This window comes from Octopus sinensis, linkage group LG15 (genome assembly GCF_006345805.1).
Source record: "Octopus sinensis linkage group LG15, ASM634580v1, whole genome shotgun sequence".
Classification (NCBI taxonomy): Eukaryota; Metazoa; Mollusca; class Cephalopoda; order Octopoda; family Octopodidae; genus Octopus; species Octopus sinensis.
Window position 1 is genome coordinate 22395134 of NC_043011.1, and position 19481 is coordinate 22414614.

The following is a 19481-nucleotide window of genomic DNA, read 5'->3' on the forward strand; positions in this document are numbered from 1 at the left end:
CACAACAGTATAAATATAATTAGGTAGATTAACTGGAAAATCAGGAGAATGTAAGTTTGTTGTATTTGTCCATAGACAGGTAAATATCCAGAGTGTTCTTACTCTAACCTCACAGGTAACGGAAAGGAGAATCTGGGAAATTCTTAATAGCTGTTTCTGGGCCTTGTTGATCAGTAAGTGTAGTATTATACATTGTTTATACATATACATGATGTAAATTGGGGTTAGTGAATGCATATGCCAATAACACAAATTAAAATTATAATAGTACTTACACCAGTGATTTTGAACTGGGGTTCATATAAGATTCTGTGGGGAGCCAAAATACTAAATAGCAAAATATTAAATTGGAGATCCACAGTAGTATTTTAAGCATCCATATATGTATTGCAAGAAACAGATTAGTTTCTTTCTCTAACATTGTACATAGTTCAACCTATATAAGGGAATGAGTGAATAACAGAATATGAAAGAACTATCTATAAAATTAGTTCTTAGACACCAAATAGCTATAGGGGTCCACCAGAATAAAACAGTAAACAAAGGGGTCCATATGAAAAAAATAGTTGGGAACCTTATACCATCATTAGAAGTAAATAAAATTTTGGCAGTTGAAGGTAATTAAAAAAAATGTAAATACAAAGCCCATCACAGTAGAGGAAGAGAGTAATAGAGTAGGTAATAGAAGGCTTAAAAGTAAGAACACTATCTATAATATGTTAGAAGTATGGGAGGGCATAAATAGAGTGATATTTACAAGTCCCTTAATCCCTTGGGAGTTGTTGGAGTACTACAGCCATGCAATGTATCTAGGGTGAGAAAGTCTTGTGGAGCCCCTCCCTCTCCTGGCAAAACTCATTTCTATAGCTGAGTGGACTGGGGTAACATGAAATGAAGTGTTTTTCTCAATAACACAATGGATTGCCTGGTCCAAGGATTGAAACCGCAATTTTACGGTCATGAATCCAATATCCTAACCACTAAGCAATGTGCCTAGACTAGTGGTACTCATTTCTACAGCTGAGTGGACTGGAGCAACATGAAGTGAACTGTTTTGCTCAAGAACACAACGCATCACCTAGTCCAGGAATCGAAATCACAATTTTATGATTGTGAGTCCAACACTCTAACCATTAAGCCATGTGCCTCCACTTGATATATAGAAGAACAAAAACCTAAAAAAAAAAAAATGGAGAAAGGTGAGAAGACTGAAGATACATAGAAGAGATGGTGGGATGTAACAAAGTAATGGTCAGCCTCTTAAAAGACAGTAAGGCGACCCCCAAAGAGTGTATGAACCTCAGAAGATATCAAAGAAATATTAAAGCAATGAGGAGAAGAGATAAGAATAAATAGGGAGGGCTGACCAGTCTTCAGCTAAGAATGAGTCTGCCTAAAAATCAAGCTGTGAAAATGTTGAAGATTAATCCAAGTGTGCAAAAGCATGACTGCCTCTGTAGAATAGTAAGAAAAGGATGTAAATACAAATAGGAGCCAGGGGTTATCTGATTGGGGTGGGGGTGAAGTAGTAGCAAGAGAAGTATATTATGACAAATTATCGCATGTGTGTTTATATAAATAGATAGATATATACACATGCATGTATCTTTCTTTTCTTTTTCTCTTTTACTTGTTTCAGTCATTTTGACTGTGGCCATGCTGGAGCACCTCCTTTAATCAAGCAACTCGACCCTGGGACTTATTCTTTGTAAGCCCAGTACTTATTCTATCGGTTTCTTTTTGCTGAACCGCTAAGTGACGGGGACATAAACACACCAGCATCGGTTGTCAAGCAATGCTAGGGGGACAAACACAGACACACAAACATACACGCACATACATATATATACATATATACGACGGGCTTCTTTCAGTTTCCGTCTACCAATTCCACTCACAAGGCTTTGGTCGGCCCAAGGCTATAGTAGAAGACACTTGCCCAAGGTGCCACGCAGTGGAACTGAACCTGGAACCATGTGGTTGGCAAACAAGCTACTTACCACACAGCCACTCCTGCGCCTATGTATATATGTATATATTATTAATTTGTTGTTAAATGTATTATCTAATTGGAATCCTAAAACCAAGGTGCCACATAAAAAGCATGGGTATGGGTGCTGGTATCATATAAAGAGCATTGGTGGTGGTGCCATGTAAAAAGCACCCAGTACCCAGCTCATGCTAACATGGAAAATGGATGTTAAATGTTGATGACAATGATGGTGATTGATGAAATAGTTACAAAACTTGTGAGATCTGTGGAAATGTCACCATGTAACTCAGAGTTTTAGATACAAGCAAAAAATTTCAAATCAAAACTGTACTTTTAAATATAATCAAAATGAACTGAGAAGACATTGCTGCTTTTAATATGTTTGACAGATATTATGTGCTTTATAGTTTAAAGAAATAAAAGATGAATTAAAAAGATAAAACCGTATTCATATATATATATATATATATATATATATATATATATATAAAACTGCATTTTTTTTTGCTGTCCAACCACTACCACCACCATGAAGGCTCAGTCCAAGTTATTTACCAATTGAGATTATTTCCATTTCATTTCAGTTCAGCTACCTATCTATTTGTATATCTATTAATATATATATCTCTATCTGTGTATCTATTGATATATCTGTAGACTCATCTATGTACCTAGCTGTGTGTCTGTCTAGCTAGGTATCTAGACCAAAGCTTTGTGAGTGGATTTGGAAAATAGAAATTGAAAGAAACCTCTGTGTGTGTGTATGTGTGCGTTTGGTGTTTGTGTCCAATGACCACTTGACAGCTGCTATTGGTGTGTTTATGTCTCCATAACTTAGCAGTTTGGCAAAAGAGACCAATAGATTAAGTACCAGATTTGAAACAAAAAAAAAATGTACTTGGGTTGATTTGTTTGACTAAATTCTTCTAGATGGTACCTCAGGATGGTTGCAGTCCAATGACCGAAACAAGTAAAATAAGATAGATATAATTGTTTCCATATTTTGCAGTATTGAATAATCTGGATGTTATTCACTCACATTGAGCATCCAAAATCTGCAGCCAGTATAGCAAGAATGCGACTTGATACTCTTTAAAAGTACTAAGTTTTCACTCTATTTATAAACATTGTTTAATGACATTTAAACATTTGACATTTCATAGAATGCTGTTTGACATCATTATGATGTCCAACACTTCCCCTTTTTCTGTACTAACAATGAAGCCACCCCAAATAGAATTCAATAATCTTACGAGACAAAACACTGCAGTGATGATCTTTTTTTTTCATTCATTTTAGTCATTAAAAACTTTTTTCATTGAAAAATACAGAACACGTCTTTATTGCATGCGTAACCAACTTTTATCTTTTTACATATTTCAATTCACGATTACATCACTGTACATAAATCCCCTCACTAAACAAGTTTTTCGAAACCCTTTTTTTTTGTGTGTACATATATATTCCCCTCCCCTTACCGAAAGCTGAACAGTTATCTCCCTTGCTCACAACAACAACAATAATAACGATAACCAATTACCTACCCTTATTTTTCTACTTGTGAAGTCATTCACTCGTAAATATCATCACATACAACATGGACAAAAATTTCTTAAGAAAAGACATATTCAAATAAGTAAAACATAATATCATGAATAGCGAAAGCGAAACCGGTTGATATATTAAAAAATATATATTAAAACTATGTAAAGTGTGTGTATTTTCCTTTTTTAATTTCTTATATCTATTACAACTCACCCCATGGGGATAATTGAAATTCTTCTTTTCTGTTACTACTACTACTATACTATATATATATATATATATATATTATATATATATTGGATCACCTCATAAATAATGTGGTTTTTTACACTTCTTTTATTTTTCAAAATATTAATAAACAAACTTCTTTTTTAATCAAAAATATACTCTCCTTCATTTTCTACAATGCTCTTATATCTATCTGGTAGACTTGCAAGGCCCCTCTTCCAAAATTCATTTGTTTGTGATGAAAAATACTCCTCCAGTACTGTTCTGACCTTATCTACAGAATTCATATTTTTTCTATCCAAATGATTTTGAAGACTGCAGAGTAAATGATAATCAGATGGGGGCAATGTCTGGCGAATATGGGGCATTGTTTCCCATTCAAACTGCTCCAGCCTTTGGACTGTCATCCTTGCTGTATGTGGCCAAGCATTATCCTAATGGAAGAACACCTTTCATCTTGAAACCAATTTGCTGACTTTTCTGATGGCATGCAGGTGTCGATCAATGTTTGAATAACCAGATCCAAGCTTCTCTGCTAGTTCCTCAACAGTTATGATGGGATTTCGTTGCACCAGGGTTTGCAGGGCGTCCTCATTGAGCTCTACAGATCTTCCAGGATGAAGCTCGTCTTCTAGGCTGTAGTTTCCGGCTTGGAATTTCTGGAACCACTGTTGACACTAGCTTACACTTATTGTCTGATCCCCATATATTGCATTAATATTCCGTTGCCTTGTTTGAATTTGTAAAGCAAATTGAACAAATTACTATTAAAATCGAACTGCACTCTTCAAAACTTGCACTAAAAATAAGGACAAGGTAAAATTACTACCTGCTTTTATAGCAAGTTGATGCAGGTAGTTTATCCCTTCTCCTTCTGACTTTTAGTTCATGCAGTTGAAAAACCGCATTATTTATGGGATGACCCAATATATATATATATATATATATATATATATATATATGGGCTTCTTTCAGTTACCATCTACCAAATCCACTCTCAAGGCTTTGGTTGGCCTCAGGGCTATAATAGAAGAAACATGTTGAAGATGTCACACAGTGGGACTGAACCTGGAATCAAGTAGTTGGGAAGCAAGCCACTTACCACACTGCTATGCCTGTGCCTGTATATATATATATATATATTTATATATATATATAGCACTATGGAGGCACAGATATGGCTGTGTGATTAAGAAATTTGCTTTCTCTCTGTGTATAAATGAACCTGATCGAATTAGGTTTCTATTTGAAGTCTGTGAAACTTTAAGTTACATGGAACTGAATCAAATTGTTTTAGATAATACTATATGTAACTCCTACTAATGTGTTGAGTGCTTTTGCTTTCATTTTCTCTACTCACTCATGTATTTATATATATAGATACACACACATATACATACAGATAATGATATAAGATGTAAAGACAGATATCTATACAGATGAAGAGCGTATAAGATGGATTAAAATAGAGGAGATAGAGGCAATTGACACCAAGACATATATGCACCTATAAATAGATATATAGAGGAATTTCACGGGAAAGAAATTCCTTCCATGGATGCTTATGTCTATACATGTATGTATGTGTATATGTTTGCATTCTATATATATGTGCTTGTATGTAAAATATGAGAGAAAATAAATGGAATTCATGAATCCCTTTATTATTCATTATGATCATTCAGACCCATTGTGCACTGGTGCCTTGCAGGTGAGCTGCTGTATAAACCGTTGTGGTACATCATTGTCAAATGATACCCCCTTTTTTAATCTCTGTTTCACTTATTTTGGGTTTACTTCAAGGTGTATACCCAAATTTAAAATTATTATTTATGTATGTGTGTGTGTGTGCATGAGAAGGCATGTAGCCTAGTGGTTAGGGTGTTGTACCTATGATTGCAAGATCATAGTATTAATTCCTGGACTGGGTGGTGTCTTGTGTTCTTGAGCAAAGCACTTCATTTCACACTGCTTCAGTCCACTCAGCTGTAAACAAGTAACCCTGTGATAGACTGGTGTAAAGAGACGCCAGTCATTTATATGCAATGGAAACAATTGAGTCCTAAGACTCAGTGGAAGCCCTATGAGTCCTAAGACTCGAGACAGTAATTTCTAGAGGTTGATGATGACGACAATATATATATGTTAAAATAGTACACTGCTTCCCATGTGACCAGGTGGTATGAGAGGCCATTTTAATGTCAGACAGTCAGTTATTGTAGGAGGTCAGTAGCAGAGTCGTTGTACGAGTTCTCAGTTGGAGTTAGTATCAGTTATGTGATATATATGAGTTCAAGTTACCATCAAGGTAGATGTTTCAAAGTTGTCTTGCAGAGCTATCAGTGATAGCATGATAGACGAGTCAGAGATAATAAAGATGTGGAATACTGCCACAACATAATAGTGGCAACAAGAATATTACAGTGTTGACAACAATATACAAGTATGCAAGTGGATGAAGATCCACAGTACAATAGTGGCAACGAGGCAATTCATGTGGACAACATTGAAAAAACAAAAAAAAATTTTTTACGAGAAACTACACAATTCACAAATTTGAAAACTTTTTCACGTGGAGAAATTAAAAACTCAACAGAGGAGTAGCAAATATTTTTGTTGTATATATTTTACAAAAAATCTGTAAAATTATGGAAAACTTGAGGGTTTAGTTAAGTTGCAAAAACAGCAACAACACCATCTCAAAGAACAACAACAAATGCTACAACTAATGAAGTTGGTAAAAAAAAACTGGAAAATACATTTTCACCAGACCATGTAGCAAATTCAATAAATGAATTTAAATATGACCAAAAAGAAAGAATCACTTTCGAGGCATATTACTGAAGATTTGAACAATTTTTTGAAAAAGAATGTCAAGATTGGATGGAGGAAATGAAAATGCATCTAATTCTGAGGAAACTGGTGATAATAGAGCATGAGAAATATTGTAACTTTATTTTGCCTAAAAAAGTTTCTGACATAAATTTCACAGACATAATTGTCATTTTATGTAGGATGTTTAGTGAAAAAAGTCATCATTGTTCAACACATGTCGGAAGTGCTTGAACCCTGAGAAAAGCGATGACGAAGACTTTACCACATATGTGGGTAGAGTAAATAGAGAGTGCGAGAGATTTAAACTGACTAAACTAACTCCAGACTTGTTCAAGTGCCTGATTTTTGTTCAGAGACCTACCTCTAAAAAGGATGCAGAAATCGGAACAAAAATTCTCACAAACCTGGAAATGAACTAGGATATAACTCTCCAGAAACTGTCAGAAGAGTGTGATATGATATTAAAAGTAAGGTACGACACAGAAGAAATCCAGTGCAGAGATTTTTACTTTTTACTTTTACTTGTTTCAGTCATTTGACTGCGGCCATGCTGGAGCACCGCCTTTAGTCGAGCAAATCGACCTCGGGACTTATTCTTTGTAAGCCCAGTACTTATTCTATTGGACTCTTTTTGCCGAACCGCTAAGTGACGGGGACGTAAACACACCAGCATCGGTTGTCAAGCAATGCTAGAGGGACAAACACAGACACACAAACATATACACACACATACATATATATATATATATACATATATACGACAGGCTTCTTTCAGTTTCCATCTACCAAATCCACTCACAAGGCTTTGGTCGGCCCGAGGCTATAGCAGAAGACACTTGCCCAAGATGCCACGCAGTGGGACTGAACCTGGAACCATGTGGTTGGTTAGCAAGCTACTTACCACACAGCCACTCCTGCGCCTATTGTTTACAGATAAAACCTGTGCAAAAAAGTTGGAAGATGGATAAAGTATTTCACAAAAAATCATGATATATATTGGAGATAAACCCATGTATGGCACCTGAGAAAAGAGTGTCCATTTAAAAAAAGTGAAGTGTTTGCATTGTGGGCACACAGGACATATTAAATTGCACTGCAGAACTAAGATGATGAAAAATTGGACCAGGCGAGAAAAAAAAAAAGGTTGTCATCAGAAAAGTTTGTATAAAGAAAAGAAAATTCATAAAAGTGAAAGTCAAAACCATTAGAGTGTAAAGGCAATTAGACATGGGTTGGGACATCACTATCATAAATAAAGAAACATGGTGACAAACCGGTAAGCCGAAATTATATAAATCAAATAAAGTAACATATTGTGTTACAGGAAAGGAATTATATTTCATGGGTGAATATATCTGCAATGTAATTTTTCAAGGTGAAATGAAAGGGACAATAATTTATGTGTTGAAAAAGTCACTAAACCTATTTGGCACAGAATGTATGAAGTTATTTAAAATATGGGATACCCCCATTAGTGTTCTCCGTAAAAATGTAGTTGGCACGGTTGAAAGTTCAAATGAAGTCGAACAACTGAGACAAAAAATTAAAAAATTGTTTTCCAAATGTTTTTTAGGAAGGATTAGGTTGTTACGCTAAACAAAAGTGAGGATCATGGTAAAAGAAAAGGCAACACCTGTTTTCAGGCCCAAATGGAATGTGCCATTTGCAGCGTTGAACCAGGTCAATAAAGAGCTAGAAAGTCTAGTTATAATTGAAAAGGTCAACCATTCAGACTAAGCATCTCTGACGGTTTATGTAAAGAAAAAATATAATAAACTAAGAGTGTGTGCAGACTTTTCAACTGGATTAAATGACTGTTTACTTGAACACAACTGTCCATTACCAGGCCTAGAAGAAGTGTTCTCAAAACTAAATGGAGGAAAAATTTTCTCAAAGTTAGGCCTCTTGGAGGCCTATCAACAGATACAGGTAAAGGAAGATTGCACACACCTCTTAACAATCAACACACACCGTGAGTTGTATAAATTCAAGCAGCTTCCTTTTGGAGTAAAAGTGGCACCTGCCATATTCCAACAAGTAATGGACACAATGTTAAATGATTGCGACTTTGCCATCACTTATCTCGATGATATTTTGATAAAGAGCAATACTTCGAACATATTAAAAAAGTATTTGGAAAAATAAACGAATACGGGTTTAGACTAACAGTGGAAAAGTGTGAATTTTTTATGAAAAAATAAAATATTTGGGTCAAGTAATTGACAAAAGGGCAACAACAATATGGAATATGCCTCCCACAATCAATGTCAAATTGTTACAAGCATTTTTAGGGTTGGTAAACTACTATCAAGTATATACCCCAAACATACACAACACAAGGGCTCCTCTAAGCGAGCTGTTAAAAAAGGATGCCAAATGGCTTTGGTCAGAAAAAGGCCAGAAGGCATTTGAGGAACTAAAAAGCATGTTAATTTCAGATTTGTTGCTTACACACTTTGATCTAAAGTTGAAAACAATACCGGTGAGTGTGGGGTAGGTGCTGTACTCTTACACAAGTGTGAAGACATTCTAGGTACCAACACTGTTACAGGTGGTTGAACCCATGTGTCCAAGTGGAAGAAAAAGGAAGAACACAGAGTTCCTACAAATAGACGCCAAAAAGAAAAAAAATATTAAGTCAAAAAAATACCTGCTAAAAAGAGAGGTGGGGCGAATAAAGTAAAATTAAATTATTTGCTCCCGAAAGAAAAAAAAAACTGAAAGGGGAGATGTATTGAAAATGGTACACTCCTTCTCATGTGACAAAGTGGTATGAAAGCCACTATGAAGTCAGACAGTCAGTCGTTGTAGGAGGTCAGTAGTAGTAGAGTCATTGTACGAGTTCTCAGTTGGAGTTATGTGATATATATGAATTTGAGTTACTGTAAAGGTAAACTTTTCATAGTCGTCTTGTGGAGCTATCAGCGGTAGCATGATAGATGAGTCAAAGATAATCCTTTCTGCTATAGGCACAAGGCTTGAAATATGGTGGGAGGGAGCCAGTCGATTGGATCGACCCCAGTACGCAACTGGTACTTAATTTATCAACCCCAAAAGGATGAAAGGCAAAGTCGACCTTAGTGGTATTTGAACTCAGAACATAAAGACAGTCAAAGATAATAAGATGCAGAATATCACCACAACATAACAGTGGCAACAACAATATTACAGTACCAATAACAATATACGAGAGGGCGAAGATCCATATTTTAACACACATATATATATATATATATATAGGAACCAATTTATGGATTCCATTGGCTATCTATAGGAAATATAAGGAAGAAGAGAACTGGTTCCTTCAGTGGTCAGTGTGGCTTAGTGGTCTGAAACACACCTGGCAACACAAGATAACAAAAAGAATGATCCAGGTTTGAATGCAGCATGAGGACACCTAGGAATCCTGACCTAAGTGTGTCTGGCTCCCATAGAGTGTCAGGTAAAAGGCGGCGAGCTGGCAGAAACGTTAGCACGCCGGGCGAAATGCTTAGCGGTATTTCGTCTGCCGTTACGTTGTGAGTTCAAATTCCGCCGAGGTCGACTTTGCCTTTTATCCTTTCGGGGTCGATAAATTAAGTACCAGTTACGCACTGGGGTCGATGTAATCGACTTAATACCTTTGTCTGTCCTTGTTTGTCCCCTTGTGGGTAATAAAGAAATAGGTATAAGGGCTAAAACACTTGTCAGATGGGAGTTCTTTCTCTGAAGATCTCTCCTGCTGTGCACTTGCCTTGCATTGATTTTCTGATATTTAATACAAGTAACATTTCTATACATACTGGTGCTAATATGCTATCTTAAAGGTAATATCATTGGAAGTGACACTGGCTTCTCTAAAATCTATAGCCTTTTATCCTTGCCTCACTAAAATAAAAGCAAGAGAAATATGAAATGCAAAGTTGGAGGTCTAAGTGTAGGTCTACAGAAGTAGAACTAAAGTGTAAGAGTTCTGACACCACTAGATAGGCAAACATACAGGTAGATAGATAGTAAATGGACACAGATTGATAGAAAGATAGATACACACACACACATAGCTAGTGGTAAATGGTGAATTAGGAAACTGAAGTTGAAAGCAAATTTCTTTTGATGTATCTCTGTTTATGTGTATATATTTCTTCATCTGTATGTATACAGTGAATGGTGTTGTTGCAATTGATAATGTTTAGCACTAGATTAGCCTTGCACGAGCATAGTTATGATCCATGGCTTTCTATCTTTGTTGATTGATTGTTTACCTCTATAGCAAGGAAGAAAATCGTCTGACCAGAATCCATATTTTTAATACATTTTTCTCATTAGTGAAAAGTATAAAAAATATCTTCATGCATTTATTTAATTAATTCTTTTCCCTTTTTATTTTCTTGTAATCATTGTGTCTATAACATATATAGATGCCATTTTGATCTAGTTGGATTTCTTCAGTACTAAAGTGGTTAAGAATCTAGGCTCTATTAAACATTAATTTAAAGTAAATGATCAATTTTACAGGCATAGCTGTGTGGTTGAGAAGTATGCTTTTGAGTTTGTCCCGTTGAGTAGCATTTTGGGGAAGTATCTTACACTTTCCAGGAAGAACAAATCCTTGTGATCGAATTTGGTTGATGGAAACTGAAAGAAGCCTGTTATATATATATGTATATATACCGGGTGTGTAAGGTATTTGAGGACATACCATTTTTTGCTAACTCTGTATAATCTTTGTTTCAGAAAATAATAATGGCAGACCCTCAGCTTACTCAAAAAATGAAGAGGCATACTGTTATTGTGGCTATAAAGACTGAGCATAGTGATTTAGAAATATCTCGATTTTTAAAAGTTGCCAGATCTTTCATCTGTGAAGTTTGTAAGGATCTAGAAACTGATGATGGAAACATCGCCAGTATCAAAGCATAAAATACATTCTAAAGGATCTGAAATCATCAGAACACCTGAATTTATCCAGCAAGCTCAACAGACCATTGATTACAATCTCAGAAAGTCCATGAGGTCAATTGCAAAAGATCTTCATGTGTCAGAAGGAACAGTCAGAAATGTTGGCCACAAAGACATCAGACATGTCTTATATGATGAGGAAAGGTCAATTTGTCAGAAAAAGCAAAAGAAAATCACCACATCTCTCTCTATATAAACGGCAGTTTGTCTGTGCGTGTTTCTGTGTGTCTGTTTTCTTGTACCCTCACCCTGACCACGGCTTTCAACCGATTCTGATGAAACTTGACACACACATAGCCCAATGTCATAATTCAAAACTAACGCAGCGAAAATTTTGAAAAGTTCCCCCAGTTCTGAAAAAAATCGATAAATTCGACATGGAGTCGAGAATCAGAAACACAAACAGCAAACTGTCTAGGGGACGCAACTCCACCTTTTTTAACTAAAAAAAAAATTTACCATAATTTTTTTTCCATCTTTTTGCTCTTTTTTGGCTATAACTCTCTAAAAATGCTTTATAGTTATTTCCCTTACAAACCTGAGCAACGCCGGGCGATACTGCTAGTCAGATCTAAAAGGCTCTAAACAAATTGAAAAATCCAGCAGAAGATTTGATTTAGTTTTTCTCAAATGAGAAAAACTTTGACGAAGATCAAAAAGTTAACAGAAGAAATGACAGATGGTTATGTGCAGACCTTTCTGAAATTTCAAGTATGATGCATACAAAATTTCCTGCAACTGTCATGGTTTTAGAGGTTGTTAGCAATGAAGGGCATGTGATGCCTCCTTACTTCTTTCCACAAGGCCTTAGATTTAAACTCTGCCACATACATTGAGGTCCTGGAAATACTTAAGCCCTGGATAGACAGTGTATGCAATTGAAGGCTATATGTTTCAGTGAGACTCTGCACTATGACACATGGCTCTAGTAACACAGGAATGGATGGATGAAAATTTTCATGATCACATAATCCCTAACATTTGGCCTCCTAATTCCCCAGATCTCAATCCATTGGACTTTTTTACATGTGGAGCGTTGTTGAGAGAGAGGTGAATGAATATGGCCACAACACCAAAGATCCTTTGAAAGCTGCCATAGTCAGAATAATGTCCAAAATGAACCAGGACCACTTGATTCAAACATGTAGACGATTTAGATCTCATATAGAAGCAGTTGTCGAAGCTGAAAGTGGCTTTATTTTTATCTTCAAAGCATTTTTTGATAAATAAAGTTATCTGTTATTATATATATATATTTTATAAATATAAATGTGTCCTTAAATATCTTACACACCCTGTATATATATATATATATAATATATATAATAATATATTATATTATGTGAAATAGAAAGATGAATATCTTGTAGTAGATTAATCAAATTTACCGATACCTTAGTAGCAAAAATCACAGCAGTAAACAGCACGGTTGGAGGTACAACCATCTGGCGTTGCAACCGTGCGTTGGTGCGGATAATTGAAATTAAAACATTATTGGTGAATTGAAGAAATGGAGCTGAACGCAGATTGAACAGAAATCGTTTTATTTCATTCTACACGTGTTTCGAAAGGCACAATTACCAAAATCTGATTGAATAATGGGACCATATTGTGTCTTTCTCTTCAGAAGAAAAGGGAAATCCGTTGGAAAAACAAAACAGAACAGAGGCGGAGCAAAAAACAAATCGAACTGTGCTCCTAAGAGCCCATCATCATCTAATCCTTTGTCATCTCTCCCATGAGACTCCATCCAATGTCATTCTTCACCACTTTGTCCTACATCATCATGAGTCTCCCTCTTCCACAGTTTCCATCCACATTTAGCAATTGGACATCTTATACATATACAAAATATATATATATATATAAACATTATTGTGAATTGAAGAATGGAGCTGAACGCAGATTGAACAGAAATCGTTTTATTTCATTCTACACGTGTTTCGAAGGCACAATTACCAAAATCCGATTGAATAATGGACCATATGTGTCTTTCTCTTCAGGAAGAAAAAAGGAAATCCGTTGGAAAAACAAAAACAGAACAGAGGCGGAGCAGGGCTCTTAGAGCACAGTTCGATTGTTTTTTGCTCCGCTCTGTTCTGTTTTTGTTTTTCCAACGGATTTCCTTTCTTCCTGAAGAGAAAGACACAATATGGTCCCATTATTCAATCGGATTTTGGTAATTTGTGCCTTTCGAAACACGTGTAGAATGAAATAAACGATTTCTTTCAATCTGCGTTCAGCTCCCTTTCTTCAATTCACCAATAGTTTTTATATATATATATATTATGTGAAATAGAAAGATGAATATCTTGTAGTAGATTAATCAAAATTTAACCGATACCTAGTAGCAAAAATCACAGCAGTAAACAGCACGGTTGGAGGTACAACCATCTGGCGTTGCAACCGTGCGTTGGTGCGGATAATTGAAATTAAAACATTATTGGTGAATTGAAGAAATGGAGCTGAACGCAGATTGAACAGAAATCGTTTTATTTCATTCTACACGTGTTTCGAAAGGCACAAATACCAAAATCTGATTGAATAATGGGACCATATTGTGTCTTTCTCTTCAGAAGAAAAAGAAATCCGTTGGAAAAACAAAAACAGAACAGAGGCGGAGCAAAAAACAAATCGAACTGTGCTCCTAAGAGCCCATCAGTCATCTAAATCCTTTGTCATCTCTCCCATGAGACTCAACATCCAATGTCATTCTTCACCACTTTGTCCTACATCATCATGAGTCTCCCTCTTCCACAGGTTCCATCCACATTTAGCAATTGGCACATCTTTATACATATACATAAATATATATATATATATAAAACATTATTGGTGAATTGAAGAAATGGAGCTGAACGCAGATTGAACATAAATCTTTTATTTCATTCTACAACGTGTTTCGAAAGGCACAAATTACCAAAATCCGATTGAATAATGGACCATATTGTGTCCTTTCTCTTCAGAAGAAAAAAGGAAATCCGTTGGAAAAACAAAAACAGAACCAGGCGGGCAGGGCTCTTAGGAGCACAGTTCGATTTGTTTTTTGCTCCGCCTCTGTTCTGTTTTTGTTTTTCAACGGATTTCCTTTTTTTCTTCCTGAAGAGAAAGACACAATATGGTCCCATTATTCAATCGGTTTTGGGTAATTTGTGCCTTTCGAAACACGTGTAGAATGAAATAAACGATTTCTGTTCAATCTGCGTTCAGCTCCCATTTCTTCAATTCACCAATAATGTTTTAATATTATAATATATATATATATATATTTATGTATATGTATAAGAGTGCAATTGCTAATGTGGATGGAACCTGTGGAAGAGGGAGACTCATGATGATGTAGGACAAAGTGGTGAAGAATGACATTGGATGTTGAGTCTCATGGGAGAGATGACAAAGGATTTAGATGACTGGCAACTTGCTATACTCAAGAAAACCCATCCATCTCAATACAAATGAGACCCTAAAAAGCATACAGTTTATGTATATGCCCCTAGCATGTCTCTTCTCTACAGCTCACCTTCCCCTTCATTCTTCTGACTATGGCACTATTCATTCAGCTGTTGTAACTATATGAATAATTTTGTATCTCACACTCTCAGTGTCATCCCCTACCATCTTATTTTCCTCTGAATGCACCCTGTTGTCTCTGCTCTTCCCCTGTACACCCATTCTTTCATTTTCCCAATGGTAGCCTCCCTCCCACTGCTTATGTCCCTGGCATTGTGCATATCTTGCATACTACTCACACTTCACATCATTTCTGCTGCCACCTATCCTCTCCCTGACCCAATCTTGTTTCTTTTACCTTTCCTCCTCCAAGCTATTATTCACAATTGACCACACACCTGCAAGCTGATATTCACAATTGACCATGCACCTCCATTTGTGTTCACCATTCACTTCTATCCAGTCGCCACTCTCCTTTTACACTGTCCAGTAGCTTTGAACCATCTCTTTATTATTTATTTTCATGTACCTGAGGGTATGTCCTGACACCTCTGCATCATCTTCTCTCCTTTTCTTACTGGAGTAGTCCTGTATCTCTTCTGCTGCAAAACACCTGTTTCTATCCTTCTATCATACTTTAACCTCTCATCACCTGGCATAAAGCCACTTTGTTCAGTACTACAACACTTCATTTCCAATCATCTCTGACCACAAGGAAATATTTACCTTGCTTGGAAACAAGTGAGGGTTGGCAACAAAAATGGCTTCTGGCTATAGAAAATCTTCCTTGATAAACTCTGTCTAACCCGTGCAAGCATGGGTTGGACAGTTTGACTGGAGCTGAAAAGGGTGGAGAGGGACAGAGGGCACACTATCTTTGTTGCCTGTTGTTTCTACAACTGGATGCCCTTCCTAATGCCAACCTCTTTAGGAAGTGTACTGGGTGCTTTTTATGTGAAACTAGTACTTTTAATATAGCACCAGGATGAATGCTTTTTATGTGGCACCAGCACTTTTAGCATGGCACCAGTATGAGTGCTTTATATACATATATATAGTAATTGCACCCTTGCTGTAGTTTAAAGCATTTAGAAATCCCATGTTATGTTGATAACATTTTGTGAAATTGCACATTTTAAATGTGTAGGTGGCGGTGGTGACCCATAATTAGTGTGTATGTGAGTTATAAGAAGTAGTAGTCCGATCTAATTTCAATTAAGTCCGTTGGACCTTTGGTAATACTTTCAAACATTAATATGAGTATTAGATCCATTATTTTCTCACTGGCTTGCCTGTCTGTTTTAATGCTAAAAATCAACATCCTCATAATATAAAACATCTAAATATAGATACATATAAAATATCTAAATTTGATTTAAAAACTTTTTGGTTCTCTTTCAGTTATTTAATGAATTAATTTTAGCACAATGAGAAACTTCCTAAGCAAAATTTCCTCTTTAAAGGTCAATGTCATCAACTAACTTCGCATTTCTTCTATAAACAAAACTTGGTCCCGTGCCAATTGAAGAGAAAAAAAAGTTATAATGATGAAAGAATCATCACTGCGAAAGGGTAAAATATTGAAGAATTAATAATAGTTAGAATTAGTCATACAATAGTAATAATGATGGGAATTCCAAAATCTGAAGAAGTTTTCCAAAAAAATCGTTTAAATTTACGTCTGTATTACTCTTATATCCACTCGTTGTAGCAGTTCAAGAAAGTCTCATTTCTCAGTTCATTCAAATTCGATGAGGTCACTTTGCATTATCTCACTTCAGGTTTTCTTGACCTACCTTCCCTATCGCCGTACACATTAGTTACCAAGTTCTATGAAAATTGAAATAATGTACTGCGTAGGAACCAAACCCGCTCATAGTAACAGGGTATCTCGCAGGAATATTACCTCAAAATTCCACCAAACATTTAATGCAATCAAGGAATATAAGTTAACTTAATGTAGAATAATAATATTTTTTTCCAATAGAATCCGTATTATATGACATGCACAAGTTGGCCCTGTTGTATAATGAAACAGTTGGAGAATCTGGCTTGTCGCTATAGAATATCAATCAATGTGACCCACTTGGAATTAGTTGGAACTCTTCCGGAATTTTCTGCAGACCATTATTTAACGGAAAAGACAGATGTCTAACTAAAAATAAAGTAATTAATTTACTCGTGTGTTACGTGCATGTATTTGATTTTGCTGAAATAATTTCAAAAATGTGTTTTTTTATGATTAAGATATTAAAAACACGCAAGAAACATTTTCCATGTCAACATATTGAACCGTCTGCTTTGATTGGGACAATTTTTTTTTTTTACACACGTGACACGAAATATTGACGAAACCGAGGTACGATGTAGTAAAGAGTGTCAATTGTCAACAAAATAGACCCACTCAATATTATCCATATATTCTGAAAAATCATCGACAAAATTCTTAAAAATTAAACTTTTGCGCACACGGTCTGTTGTGTAGGAAGATATACTTGTTATGTATTTCAATATTCCAGATTTCCTTATTCACTATGGTTATTCCGGGTTCGTGTTGGCCGGCGAGTCACACGTAACCGGGTTGAAGAGGAGACGGTCCTAGCCTGACGGAAGTCAGCGTAGGAATAAAACTAGATGGAAGCGAGGCGGTAGTAGCAGCAGCAGGAAGAAGCCGGCATTCGTTGCCAGTTTTTACTGAAACTCTCCTTCACATTGGAGAAGTCGCCTGCTATTATTGTCGCTCAACACTACGTCTGACAGTAGGAAAATCTAAGAAGGTTTGTTTTTCTGCATATCTCTGCCCTTTCTCCAAATCTCTTAGAATTATCCAAAGGACCTTGAAGACTTTGTTGTGTGTGTGTGTATATATATATTATATATAATGGTAACTCTATAATCGACTGACGGGACATTACAGTAGAATTTGTTTGAGTGTGTGTTATTTCATAATTAAATCGGAATATTATTAGTTTAAGATTAAATATTCAATTGTTAGGGACTTGCATCGCTGCATTTATTTCATTTACAAAAGTAATTGAAGATGCACCTTGATAACTGTTCCTTCGTTTTGGCAACTCCTTTCTCAACCCCCCCCCCGCCAACTCTTTTTCAGTCGCTCATTGCTGGCCATTGTTGTCATTCCTAGTTTCACCTGTTGACTTCAGTCCAGCACTCCTTCACAGAAATAGGCACGTCATTGGTTATTTTGTAACCTTCAGTTATGTTTTACAACAAATCGGTTCTCTTCGCACATAGAACAATATCCTAGAAAGACTGTGTTGTTAGAGATGACCTCTCAGAAGGGAGAATAACTAGAATGCAATGCTAAGGAAATGGACAAATGCCTGACTGCCTGTCCTCCTCCCGTCTTTGAAGAATTCATTGTCCTCCGTCAGAATGTTATATTTTACTTTGATTCCATTGTTTCATTCGACTTTTTTTCTTCTTTCATCTCTCCCCACTTCTTATCTAATACAATCTATATTTTGAATACAAACTATTGATTTGCTTTAGTTTTTGTGATAATTAAGCGGTGCTTCAAGCTAAACTGTTCATGTAGATAGTTCTAATGTGGATATTTTATGAATGATGTTTTATCCGTCTGCTATATGGTGGTTTTCAAGTTACAAACATTATAACATATAAGTTATTGGAAATGTTAAAGTTTTGTGTGTGTGCTGGTTATTGATTTATAAAATATATAAATTGGCTTTTCTCCCCTCGGAATTCACTGAGCCAAATCTAATTGAAGTTGTTACGAGTGATAATATTTTAAATAGGTGTCGCATGTGGAGGAATTGTTCATTCAGAGTTAAAAGAAAGAGTTCCCATTGTAAAAGATCCCATTCATTTCACAACGACCAACTCCTGCTACTTTTGGAACTTTATATCATCAAGATAGTGCATGTTTTCTCTTCGGAAATCCGAGCAGCTGTTTACTCTTTACAAGACTCAGTGGAGTACTGCTTTTATCGTATGGCATCTATTTCTAGCATTGGTATGCAAGAATATATGTAAAATGTTTGATCGATAACATCTTTGATTCTTAATCCATCTAAATGCTTTGTTTCCTGAATCCCGTGTCACTGCATTACTTTATAACAGACTCGTCAGAATTATCGAATTGTACCTTCACTTTTCCTCTTCTCAGTACTTGTACTGCTTCTTTTTCCGCATTTCATATCAGTCATTATATACAGAGTCCTTTCTTCCCATGACTGCTGCTATGTAGAACTCCTTACTCTCCTTCCATAAATATAATCAGTCCTATAATAAGCCAGCACTCAATTGTTTAAGATTCGAATCAACGATATCTATTTCTTACTTCTTTCTGATATCACGGGTCCCCTGTAGGCTACGCAATAAACCAATGTTCTTTCATGCTACAAAAATATAAATATCTGGCACTGAAATATGTTTACTGATAACTTTTTTTCTCTAGACAAAATTTTACTTTCTTTGACAAGCCTTTTATTTATCACTATATGAAGAA

The 19481-nt window shown here is 35.8% G+C and overlaps 1 protein-coding gene across 2 annotated transcripts in view; it reads left to right on the top strand.

Moving 5' to 3' along the window:
• The window catches only part of LOC115219635 (dipeptidyl peptidase 9), a 117028-nt gene that overhangs the window by 12135 nt on the left and 85412 nt on the right, over nt 1-19481 (top strand). Inside the window, exon 1 of one of the 2 annotated variants that reach the window (XM_029789792.2) lies at nt 17630-17766. The exons of the other annotated variant lie outside the window; for it this stretch is intronic. The gene's annotated coding sequence lies outside the window, so the exon portion shown is untranslated. Of the gene's footprint in view, nt 1-17629; nt 17767-19481 lie in introns of those variants that run through there. 2 annotated transcript variants of the gene reach the window in all.